Source organism: Juglans regia, chromosome 9, assembly GCF_001411555.2.
Source record: "Juglans regia cultivar Chandler chromosome 9, Walnut 2.0, whole genome shotgun sequence".
In the NCBI taxonomy this organism is placed as follows: Eukaryota; Viridiplantae; Streptophyta; class Magnoliopsida; order Fagales; family Juglandaceae; genus Juglans; species Juglans regia.
Window position 1 is genome coordinate 10,723,578 of NC_049909.1, and position 13,189 is coordinate 10,736,766.

The 13,189-nt window shown below is 40.6% G+C and overlaps 1 pseudogene; it reads right to left on the minus strand.

Annotated features, from left to right (window-relative positions):
- LOC109000216 overlaps positions 1 to 12,150 on the minus strand; it is a 43,822-nt pseudogene extending 31,672 nt beyond the window's left edge.
- Between the last annotated feature and the right edge of the window lie 1,039 nt (positions 12,151 to 13,189).

A 13,189-nucleotide genomic window follows, 5' to 3' on the forward strand; every position in this document is an offset into this window, starting at 1 on the left:
AAACCCGGGTGGCTTGGAGATTTACTACTTGACACTCATAAACATGTCTCCCAACACATCCAAAGAAAAATTCTCCAAAAACTTTATAAATGAAATCAATCTCAAATCTTCTCAATAATCTCATTACAAACTCCACACAAACTTTAATGCAATAATAATAGATCAAAGGGGTCCATAACCTCCCGGTAATAGTAACATACCAAATTGAAAACACCATAGGTCCTACTAAACCCAAACATATAATTAAAACTTAAAGGCAATAAAAACTAAGAACATCAAGAGTCCTTATTCCAACTACATCTCCTCAGCTTAACCATGTTCACCAATCTAATCCAGGTCCTCATTTGGACTCTCCACATCATCTGAAAAATATTATCATGATAGGGGGTGAGTTATCACAACTCAGTAAGCAGAAATCATATGCTAGCGTGCAAACATGAGCATTTATAAAGTAGAGTATGTAGAATAAAATATTTTCCAGAGTTATCATGCAGAACAGAACATATTTTCAAAATAACAGAGCGATGGTTTTAAAACAAGTAAAACCCATGGTACTTTGGCATAACATAAACTGAGTATCATCATCATATCAAAACAGAGCATCAAACAGAGCAAAGACCATGTTTCACCCCCGTGGTAGGGTTGTGCTAACCCCGGTGGCCAAACCAGGCAGAGATAGAGGGTGAAATCTTTCCTTTATTCTTCTCGGAGCCCCGAGTGTGCACACAGGAAAGACCACAATAAAACCACTTTGTTTCCAAAGTGGGTGCACTCAGAGACAGAGAAGTTGGTACCAACCCAAACAGAGCAGAGCAGAGCAAAGCAGAGACAGAGTCAGATACGAAAACCAGTACACCATGCCAAAGGTTTTCAAATGTTATATCAAAATAATACAGAGTACCAAAACAGAATCAGAACAGTTTACACACGCTGAACACAAAAGCCAGAACAAATAAATGCACAACTTTTCATATTCTCAATATCGCTCTTTTTCAGATTTCAGAAACCACATGACAAAAATTTAGCTCATGTCTACACAATGCATGTCAGAATATATTTTTTCCTTTTTCACACAGATTTCATGAATAATGCAGATAAGTGACCGAGGTTGATCTTTGTTTTCACAAGTTCCCAACACAACACAAATTATGCAAGTTTTCATAAAATCAACCCCAGTCTCATTAGCTTGTATAAATCCCAGCATAGGAACCCCGCTTACCTGACTCCTGCAGCGTATTATCTAAGCCTTGAAAATTATCTCTATCAATCTCGTCACCTATTCATAAAAATAATATAGATACGCTGAGTATTAAACGATAATTGATATAACGTCCATCTAATAATTAACACTCATAATCTCAACCCATAGTATAGTAAAAACAACTCACTAATACTACTAATAGTAATTTGGACAGCCCGCATTTCAACCCGAAAAATACCATATTCTAATTTTAACAATAACCAAAACACCCACCAAAATCCACGTTAAACACAATTAACCAAAATATCAACCCCACATCAAAGGCCCCTAACTCCAAGCAATCATCACAACTCAACCACAATGCAGCTCCAACTATTAATCTCCACTCCCAACGGTCAAATAGAAACCCATATAGCACAAAAACAGCCCCCAAACAAACCCAAGCATTACTCGATTTACTGCTCGACCAACCCAAAAAAAATTCACAATTCCAAGCCAATTCCAACACAAAGTGTTTGTTAATTCACAAAAAATGTCCGAGAATTCACAATACACCTCCAACTATTTCATTGAAATGAAAAAATAAACTGACATGAAGTGAAGTGTGTGTGCGTGCGAAAGAGACTAAGAACGAGGCTAACTTACCAACGAAAATGAATTTCTCCCGTAATGGTTTTACTAGTTACACAAGAAGCCGAGAATCGAAAGCCCAATAACTAGGAATCACAAGTCACGGAAACTCAAGAACCGACGAAATGCAAACCCAAACTCACGGCAACAACAAACTGTATAGAGGAGGAACATAAAAAATAAATACCAAAAACAGAATCTGCACACTGCAGCAAGGGAAACCGAAAATCAAAGGAAATGAAGATGGAACTCTTACCAGTCGAAAATGGAGGGATCGCTCGCTGACTTGTAGAGGAAGGACCGTAAAGCATAAAGGAGAGAAAAACAGAGGAATGCAGTAACCGAAACCAGTGCTGCGCAAGAAGGAAACCGAACTTGAGGAAACTTGGGCAGAGAATCGGAACCCACAGACTAACGCAGCAACAAGAAATAGGAAGAAACCGAAAGAAAAGAAGGCGACGTGCGTGAGAGACGTGCGGGAGAAACCGAAACTGCGGAAGAGAAGGGAGAAAGAAACGGAAAACAGAGGAGATAAACATACCTCCCAAAACGACGCCGCTCGGTGGTCTCACTAGACAATAAAATGGCTAGGGCCATTTACACGCACTGATCCGGGCCACTGATGAAGAAACTGGGCCTTACATCCTCCTCCCCTTACAAGAATTCCGTCCTCGGAATTCGCTACAAGCTATAAGAATTCTCTTCGAACAAGTGAGGATACTTGACTCGCATCTCTTCCTCGAATTCCCATGATGCTTCATTGATAGCATGATTATTCCACAATACTTTAACCAAAGAAATAGTTCGATTCCGCAACACTTGCTCTTTCCTGTCCAGAATCCGCAATGGTTCCTCGGTGTAGGTCAGGTCCTCTTGAATCTGCAAGGGTTCATGATCTATGATGTGAGTGGGGTCATGTATATACTTCCTCAACATGGACACATGGAACACATTATGCACTCCCGAGAACGCCGGTGGTAGAGCCACCCTGTACGCCACCGGTCCAATCCGATCAAGAATCTCAAACGGCCCAATGTATCTAGGACTCAACTTACCTTTCTTTCCGAATCTCATAACTCCTTTCATTGGTGAAATTCTCAAGAATACCTTATCTCCCATCGCAAACTCTAACTGACGGCGGCGTTTATCTGCATAGCTCTTCTGTCGGCTTTGAGCTGCTTTCATTCTAGCCCGAATGATATCTATCTTTTCTGTGGTCTGCTGAATAATCTCTGGCCCTAGAAGTTTTCTTTCACCTACTTCATCCCAATACAAAGGAGACCTACATCTCCTGCCATACAAAACCTCATAAGGTGCCATCCCAATGCTAGCCTGGAAGCTATTGTTATATGCAAACTCAACCAATGGTAAATGTTGCATCCAAGATCCCTTGAAGTCCATCAAGCATGCCCTCAACATGTCTTCTAAAATCTGAATAGTTCTTTCTGATTGTCCATCTGTCTGAGGGTGAAAAGCAGTACTGAAACTTAACTGAGTACCCATTGCCTCTTGTAAGCTTCGCCAGAACTTAGAGGTAAAACGAGGATCTCTATCCGACACAATGGATACCGGCACTCCATGCAACCTCACTATCTCCCGCACATACAGTTCAACTAGCTTCTCTAGTTTATAAGAAACTTTAATGGGCACAAAATGGGCGGTCTTCGTTAAGCGATCCACGATCACCCATATAGCATCTTGCCCGCTTACGGTCCTTGGTAGACCTGTCACGAAATCCATGGAGATATGTTCCCATTTCCACTCTGGAATCTGAAGTGGCTGTAATAATCCTGCAGGTCTCTGGTGTTCCGCCTTCACTTGTTGGCAAGTCAGGCATTGTTCTACAAATTTAGCAATTTCTCTTTTCATGCCATTCCACCAAAAGGACTCTCTCAAATCCCGATACATCTTGGTACTCCCTGGGTGAACAGTGTACAAAGAACGGTGTGCCTCTTCAAGAATTAACCTTTTTAGTTCATCATCAGCAGGTATGCATACTCTACCCCTAAACCTCAAAACTCCATCCTCGGAAATACAAAATCAGTTTTGTCCCCGTTTCCGATCCCTTCCATTAACTTCACCAACCCTGAGTCCACTTTCTGAGCAGCTTTGATTCTATCTATCAAATCAGGTTGAACCACTAAACTGGCCATGAAAGCATTTGTATCACTAGCAATGACTTCGATACCGGCTCTTTCTAAATCCATTAGCAACCTATGCTGAGTGGTAATAGCTGCAACTGTCGATCCCACTGACTTCCTACTTAGAGCGTCGACTACAACATTAGCTTTGCCTGGGTGATAATTAATGGTGCAATCATAATCCTTGATCAACTCAAGCCACCTCCTTTGCCTCATGTTTAATTCTTTTTGGGTAAAGAAATACTTCAAACTCTTGTGATCCGTAAAAATTTCACACTTTTCCCCATACAAGTAATGTCTCCAAAGCTTAAGTGCAAAAATAACTGCCGCGAGTTCTAGATCATGAGTGGGATAATTCTGTTCATACACTTTCAATTGGCGTGAAGCATAAGCTATAACCTTCCCATGTTGCATCAGTACACACCCCAAACCAAGCCTAGAAGCATCGCTATAAACAACAAATCCGCCTCTAGCTGTGGGAACTGTTAACACCGGAGCTGTCACTAATCTCTGTTTCAACTCTTGGAAGCTTTCTTCACACTTTGCTGTCCATTCAAACTTATTATTTTTCCTGGTGAGTGCAGTGAGAGGAACTGCTATCTTGGAAAACCCATCAATGAATCGACGGTAATACCCCGCCAATCCCAAGAAGCTTCTAACCTCATGAACATTCTTCGGTGCCGACCAATTAACCACTGCATCCACTTTTCCTGGGTCTACTGAAATACCATCCTTCGAAACCACATGCCCCAGAAACGTGATTGAATCAAGCCAAAATTCACACTTCTTCAACTTAGCAAACAGCTGCTTGTCTCTGAGTGTCCCAAGTACCAACTTCAAATGTTCTTCATGCTCGGTCTCGCTTTTGGAGTAAATCAGTATATCATCAATAAAGACAACCACAAACTTATCCAAAAACTCATGGAACACCCTGTTCATCAAGTCCATAAATACTGCTGGGGCGTTAGTCAAGCCAAAAGGCATGACCAAAAACTCATAATGGCCATAACGGGTCCTGAACGCCGTCTTAGCCACGTCTTCAGCTCTGATCTTCAACTGGTGGTAACCCGATCGAAGATCAATCTTCGAAAATACTTGAGCACCCTGAAGCTGATCAAACAAATCTTCTATACGGGGTAGCGGGTACTTATTCTTTATGGTCACCCGATTAAGTTCCCTATAATCGATACACATTCTCATCGATCCATCCTTCTTCTTCACAAAAAGAACTGGAGCTCCCCAAGGTGAAACACTGGGCCTGATGAAACCCTTGTCTAACAAATCTTGCAACTGCTCTTTGAGTTCCGCTAATTCAGACGGTGCCATGCGATAAGGTGCTTTCGAAAGAGGTGCCGTGCCTGGAATTAACTCAATAGCAAACTCTACCTCCCGCTCGGGTGGAAGTCCCGATAAGTCTTCAGGGAAGACCTCTGGATAATCTCTTACAATAGGTATCTGTTCCAACTTCAACTCTTCTGTTGGTGCTTCAACCACACAGGCTAAGAATCCCTGACAACCATCACGCAACAGTTTTCCTACCTGAATGGCAGAAATGATGGGTGGAGCCAACCTCACTTTCGACCCTGTGAACCGAAATTCACCTTCATTAGGGGGCCTGAACACCACTTCCTTTTTAGCACAATCAATACTGGCGTGGTAGGAAGCCAGCCAATCCATACCCAAAATCACATCAAACCCAACCATGTGGAAAACTATTAAATCTGCTGGCATCAGTCTTCCCTCTATAGAAAGAGGGCATCCAGGTAACATCTCACTACAGACTACAGAATTCCCTGTTGGGGTCGCAACCACTAACTTGTTCCTCAACCTTTCAGCATCTAAAGTGCAAAATTTAGAGTACGCCGTGGAAACAAAAGAATGTGTCGCTCCCGAGTCAAATAACACAATAGCATTATTAGAAAACAAAGAAAGAGTACCTGTGATCACATTCAAACTCATCCATGAACCAAGAATATTCAAAGTCTTAACCAGAACCAATCAAAGAAAAGAAAATCATAGAAATTATAAATCCTTAAAGCAAAACAAAAGAGTCGTACCAGTGATCACGTCATTCCTACCCTCAACCTCTCCAGGTGTCAGTGCAAAAACTCGAGCAGGCGCAGTAGGACGTTGATTGCTGCCCCGGGCTGATACTTCATTCCTCTGAGATGGCGGTATGAACGTCTGGTTGCTCCTATTTTGCATTGGGCAATCCCTGATGTAGTGTCCTGATTTGCCACAACGAAAACACAATCCCGCCCCTTTTCTGCACTCTCCGGAGTGCACTTGATTGCATGTCCTACACTGGTAGGGCTGTTGATTACTCTGAACCGGCCTTTTTCCTGAACTGCTACCTTCACTCCTCCTTTTCCATGGTCCCTGGTCCATGCCAGACTGGTACCCAGTAGGAGTAGTCCTCTTCCTCTGCTCATGCAACGCAACACTTCTTTGAAGGGTTCTTTCAAAAACTGTTGCTTTGTTCACCAACTCTGAGAAGTTCCGAATCTGGAAACCCACCACACGCACATACAGTTTCTCATTCAGTCCTTGCTCAAATTTGCGTGCCTTCTTTTCCTCATCGGGAATCAAATAAGTGGCAAAACGGGATAACTCAGTAAACCTAGCAGCATACTGATGTACCGTCATAGTTCCCTGAACCAAAGTGGCAAATTCCATAGCCTTGTCCTCACGGAAAGAGCTAGGGAAGAAGCGCTCCAAAAATATCTGCTTGAAGTGCAGCCAACTGATTATCTCTGTCCCCTCTGCTTCTCTGATGGTCCTTTCAGAGATCCACCACCTCTTCGCTTCCCCAGTAAGCTTGAATGTGGCGTATGCCACCTTTTGCTCCTCAGTACAGGTTAGGACTCGCAAAATCTCCTCAATGTCCTGAATCCAATCCTCCGCCAAAGTTGGATCGCCTCTCCCATCAAATAAAGGAGGGTGCATTCGATTGAATTGCTCAACAGTACAACCCCCTTCATTGAAATTACGCTGGCGACCCGCGGGATTCTGCACAAGGTCATCAATTAATTGATGTGCAGCTGCTCGTAAAACGTCGGAAGCACTCGGGTTTGCTTCCCTTTCGTTCTCGTTCGCATTCAGATCCGACATGCTTCGTTCTCTACGACGAGGTGGCATCCTGACAAAATAACTTGAATTTTTAATCAACGCTTCAAAATAGAGTTTATAAGAACATAGAAAATTTAGTGGTATTTGTAAAAACAAAACGTATATATTATAATTCAAAACTATAAGAATACTCATAACGGAGAATAGAAAAGTACATATAACCGTAGTAATAGTCAATTTCCAAAAAAAACTAATACTTAAACCCATATAACTACTTAAGAAGGCTCCGTTATTAAACTAAACCTTAATCAACATGAACTTAGTTCATAGACCTCTGAAATACCACACCTCATGGCTATTCCTAAAGCCTGCGAATTCTAAGACTTTCCACATCAACAATATTCAATCCTATAGTTCGCTTTACTATCATAATAAATCTGACAATGACTTCTTAATCACTATCTATACTCTAAAATCTTTACCTCCTATGAACTCACAGAAATCTAAACCTCCAAGGTTTATAGTATGCAGAATTCAAACCTGGCTCTGATACCAAATGTAACGCCCCAAACCCGAGTGGCTTGGAGATTTACTACTTGACACTCATAAACATGTCTCCCAACACATCCAAAGAAAAATTCTCCAAAAACTTTATAAATCAAATCAATCTCAAATCTTCTCAATAATCTCATTACAAACTCCACACAAACTTTAATGCAATAATAATAGATCAAAGGGGTCCATAACCTCCCGGTAATAGTAACATACCAAACTGAAAACACCATAGGTCCTACTAAACCCAAACATATAATTAAAACTTAAAGGCAATAAAAACTAAGAACATCAAGAGTCCTTATTCCAACTACATCTCCTCAGCTTAACCATGTTCACCAATCTAATCCAGGTCCTCATTTGGACTCTCCACATCATCTGAAAAATATTATCATGATAGGGGGTGAGTTATCACAACTCAGTAAGCAGAAATCATATGCTAGCGTGCAAACATGAACATTTATAAAGTAGAGTATGCAGAATAAAATATTTTCCAGAGTTATCATGCAGAACAGAACATATTTTCAAAATAACAGAGCGATGGTTTTCAAACAAGTAAAACCCATGGTACTTTGGCATAATATAAACTGAGTATCATCATCAGATCAAAACAGAGCATCAAACAGAGCAAAGACCATGTTTCACCCCCGTGGTAGGGTTGTGCTAACCCCGGTGGCCAAACCAGGCAGAGACAGAGGTGAAATCTTTCCTTTATTCTTCTCGGAGCCCCGAGTGTGCACACAGGAAAGACCACAATAAAACCACTTTGTTTCCAAAGTGGGTGCACTCAGAGACAGAGAAGTTGGTACCAACCCAAACAGAGCAGAGCATAACAGAGCAGAGCAGAGCAAAGCAGAGACAGAGTCAGATACGAAAACCAGTACACCATGCCAAAGGTTTTCAGATGTTATATCAAAATAATACAGAGTACCAAAACAGAATCAGACAGTTTACACACGCTGAACACAAAAGCCAGAAATCTTTTTAAATAAATGCACAACTTTTCATATTCTCAATATCGCTCTTTTTCAGATTTCAGAAACCACATGACAGAATTTAGCTCATGTCTACACAATGCATGTCAGAACATATTTTTCCTTTTTCACACAGATTTCATGAATAATGCAGAATAAGTGACCGAGGTTGATCTTTGTTTTCACAAGTTCCCAACACAACACAAATTATGCAAGTTTTCATAAAATCAACCTCAGTCTCATTAACTTGTATAAAACCCAGCATAGGAACCCCGCTTACCTGACTCCTGCAGCGTATTATCTAAGCCTTGAAAATGATCTCTATCAATCTCGTCACCTATTCATAAAAATAATATAGATACGCTGAGTATTAAACGATAATTGATATAACGTCCTTCTAACAATTAACACTCAAAATCTCAACCCATAGTATAGCAAAAACAACTCACTAATACTACTAATAGTAATTTGGACAGCCCGCATTTCAACCCGAAAAAATACCATATTCTAATTTTAATAATAACCAAAACACCCACCAAAATCCACGTTAAACACAATTAACCAAAATATCAACCCCACATCAAAGGCCCCTAACTCCAAGCAATCATCACAACTCAACCACAATGCAACTCCAACTATTAATCTCCACTCCCAACGGTCAAATAGAAACCCATATAGCACAAAAACAGCCCCCAAACAAACCCAAGCATTACTCGATTTACTGCTCGACCAACCCAAAAAAAATTCAGAATTCCAAGCCAATTCCAACACAAAGTGTTTGTTAATTCACAAAAAATGTCCGAGAATTCACAATACACCTCCAACTATTTCATTGAAATGAAAAAATAAACTGACATGAAGTGAAGTGTGTGTGCGTGCGAAAGAGACTAAGAACGAGGCTAACTTACCAACGAAAATGAATTTCTCCCGTAATGGTTTTACTAGTTACACAAGAAGCCGAGAATCGAAAGCCCAATAACTAGGAATCACAAGTCACGGAAACTCAAGAACCGACGAAATGCAAACCCAAACTCACGGCAACAACAAACTGTATAGAGGAGGAACATAAAAAATAAATACCAAAAACAGAATCTGCACACTGCAGCAAGGGAAACCGAAAATCAAAGGAAATGAAGATGGAACTCTTACCAGTCGAAAATGGAGGGATCGCTCGCTGACTTGCAGAGGAAGGACCGTAAAGCATAAAGGAGAGAAAAACAGAGGAATGCAGTAACCGAAACCAGTGCTGCGCAAGAAGGAAACTGAACTTGAGGAAACTTGGGCAGAGAATCGGAACCCACAGACTAACGCAGCAACAAGAAATAGGAAGAAACCGAAAGAAAAGAAGGCGACGTGCGTGAGAGACTTGCAGGAGAAACCGAAACTGCGGAAGAGAAGGGAGAAAGAAACGGAAAACAGAGGAGATAAACATACCTCCCAAAACGACGCCGCTCGGTGGTCTCACTAGACAATAAAATGGCTGGGCCATTTACACACACTGATCCGGGCCACTGATGAAGAAACTGGGCCTTACAATTAATATTTGTTCGAAATTATTGAGGAAATTTTTGAAAGGCTAAGAAGTCTAGGCAAGCGGGGTTCATATACTAGTTTTGCATAAAAGAAATGAAATGAGGTTGACTTTGAAAATATGCATATTTGATTTTTAAAAGAAATCTGAAAACGACCTCAGATGTTTGTTCTGCATATGCATAAATTCTATATAAGAGAAAGTATTTTCTGTCATGACTGATGTAGACATGAGCTAATTTTGAGCATTCTGTTGCTGAATTATGCAAAAAGAGTGAATATGAAAATCTAAAAGTTTTTGCTATGAATAAATGAAAATGTTTTGATTCTATTTATTTCGAACATGTGAAATGATCTGAAGCTACTCAGTATTTTGTTTTGATATGACGTGTCATCTGAAAAACTTGGCATGAAGTTCTGATTTTGTATCTGAATGTGATCTGGTTCCGATGATGTTCCATTCTGTTTCTGTTAAGGCCCAATCACGGGTATAATGGTGGTTTATAATCCTACCACGGGGGTGAAACATGGTATACAGCCCAGCCACGGGTATAATGGTGGTTTATAACCTTTCCACGGGGGTTAAACATAGTATTTGTCCCGATGTGATGCTATGAGATAATATGAATATAATGTTTCAGTTTGGATATGCCAAAGAATTTTCTTTTTTGGTAACAAGTTTGTTTTTCTGAAAATTTCGCTCTGATATTTTGTACCAAGTTTTGTTTATGCATTCTGAAAGTAAATTTGTTATTTCTGCATTCTAAATGTAAATGTTTTGTTCTGCATACTGAACTTTATAAATGCTCATGTTTACATGCTAGTATATGCTCTCTGCTTACTGAGTTGTTGATAACTCACCCCTTATCTCCACAATATTTTTCAGATATTTTGATGGTTCAGCTGAGGATCAAGACTATAAGGCATTGGGTGAGATGATTTAAGTATAGTGGATTAAGTATAGAAAGTTTTTATGAGTATTATCGATTTTTATTAAGAAATTTTATTGTGTTATGATGACTTGACATTTTGGAAAATTGGTTATATTGAGGAAATTAGATTGAGTCGAATTTTCTTTATGATATTGGGAATTTGAAGTCTTTTTTTATATTGTTGAAATGTGAGTTTAAGTATTAGGAAATAACTCTCCAACCCGTGCGGGACCGGGGCGTTACACGTTTTGCTCAAGCAATTACAACATAGGTGTACCTAAAAATTAGGAGCATCTTGTCCTTTTCATACAGAATCTCTGAAGAGCCAAGCAGTCATTCGTGCCAAGTAATTCAAATCACAACCACTTCAGGCAAATCTACTCCCATTCATTAACATAGCCTTAAAGGAGAATCATCCATGTTTATTTGATTTAATGGCTCGTCTACACAACAATGGTATCCATAAACCCCCTCTATCTGGGTGGAGCTGCCCAAGTTAATTTCACCAGCTAAACTAGAGGGATTGAGAATTACTCCATTTCTTACCCACAATCAAGTCTAAACGCCCTCATTTTAGTAAGCACGAAGAATGTCGCATTCCCGAAAAATAAATAGGATAGATCACACACCTCCAGTTGGATTTGACAGAGTTTCAGACAGCAATTTTGATGTGTCAACTTCCCGCAAAGCACTGCAGCTTATATAGGCACACAATGTCCTACTAGATTTAAACCATGGAGATTCCAAAATAATACTCTGAATGGCATTGTCTGAACAAAACAAACAAGACAGTAAGACCCATGTGCCTGAAACAATGTAAGAAACGAAGGGTAATAACAGTTGTAAGTACCTTCTTGGGATCTGAGTTAGGGCTCCATAGCCTTGAGGGCCTTGCAGATCCTGGATCGAAGTGCTCGTTTTTGCTTGAACACGGAGTCTAGATGTTCTTGTTTTGTGCTCTTGTTCATTGTCGAGAAGGTAACGACGGATGGAGGCACGTAAGAGGGTGGGCGATAGAGAAACGTCTTTGGTGCTGGTGCTGGTGCTGGTGAGGGTCTGGTGCAGGGTTGGATCATCAGCGCTGCCAGTATTCGTTGCTTCACTTGTCGGATTAGCCTCATGGGTTGGCTCTCAAACTGCTTTGCCCTCCTTATAATTCTCTTCTTAAACAAATGAGTACTACTATATGGAGTCCACTGTAGCGGTGCACTCAGTACGTGGATTTCTCTTCTTTTTTTAAAAAAAAAAAAATCAAAACGTGCGTTTTGATTGAAGATGTATTTGAAAATTCATTTCTGCCCATTCGAATTCATGTCGCGAAACCCCTGCTCCATCGCGACCCACGTCTCCTTCCACAACCCAGCACCTCCCGGCGATGCCGTCTCTCTCATCAATGCCACCAAGCGACACTCCTCCGTGTGCCCAGTGCCTCCACTGTCCCGCGAGCTCGTTTGAATGGAGCAAAGAATATTTGAATCCCGCGAAACCCCCTTCCTCGCCACGAACCCGCGTCCATCAGCTTCCTCTTGCCAGCGCCACCTCGCGACGGCTTCCTCTTCCCAGCACCACCTCGAGACGCTCGTACGTCTGCCCAGCACCGCCGCTCCCCGCGAGCTGACCGAACGGACCAAACCAACGACGGGTAAGAGTGCTCTGTTTCGCCAAATGTATTAGAGATAATATTCTTCTGTTATGTTTCTGTTATTTCTGTTTTTAGTAAGTTCCATTTTTAGTAACAGAGTTAGGTTAGTTCTGTTAGTTAGGTATTTAAAATATTTCTTTCCTGCCTATTATACTGAGTAATACAGAACTTCTTTTATGCTCTGTATATTTTTGGTGTTTTCTTGATATCAATCTTAACAAAATGGTTTTGTAGGTAAATATTGTACTACCATTTTCCCGTCCATACATGCTATGTACATCATGATTTTTGTGTTTTCTGAGATGGGTATGCTTAAGGCATGGAGAAATTTCCAAAAAATGATATTTGCTATTATTCTCATTTTGTCATAGTGAGCTATTACGATCTGTATTTACATGTGAAAACATTGAGGAAAACCCATGTGTTGTCTCCTAATGTTATCAAGATGCAACTGAGGTTGTCATTAACAAATAGGCTAAATTTTAATTTTCAGATTTAATATTTATGCTGATGTGTGA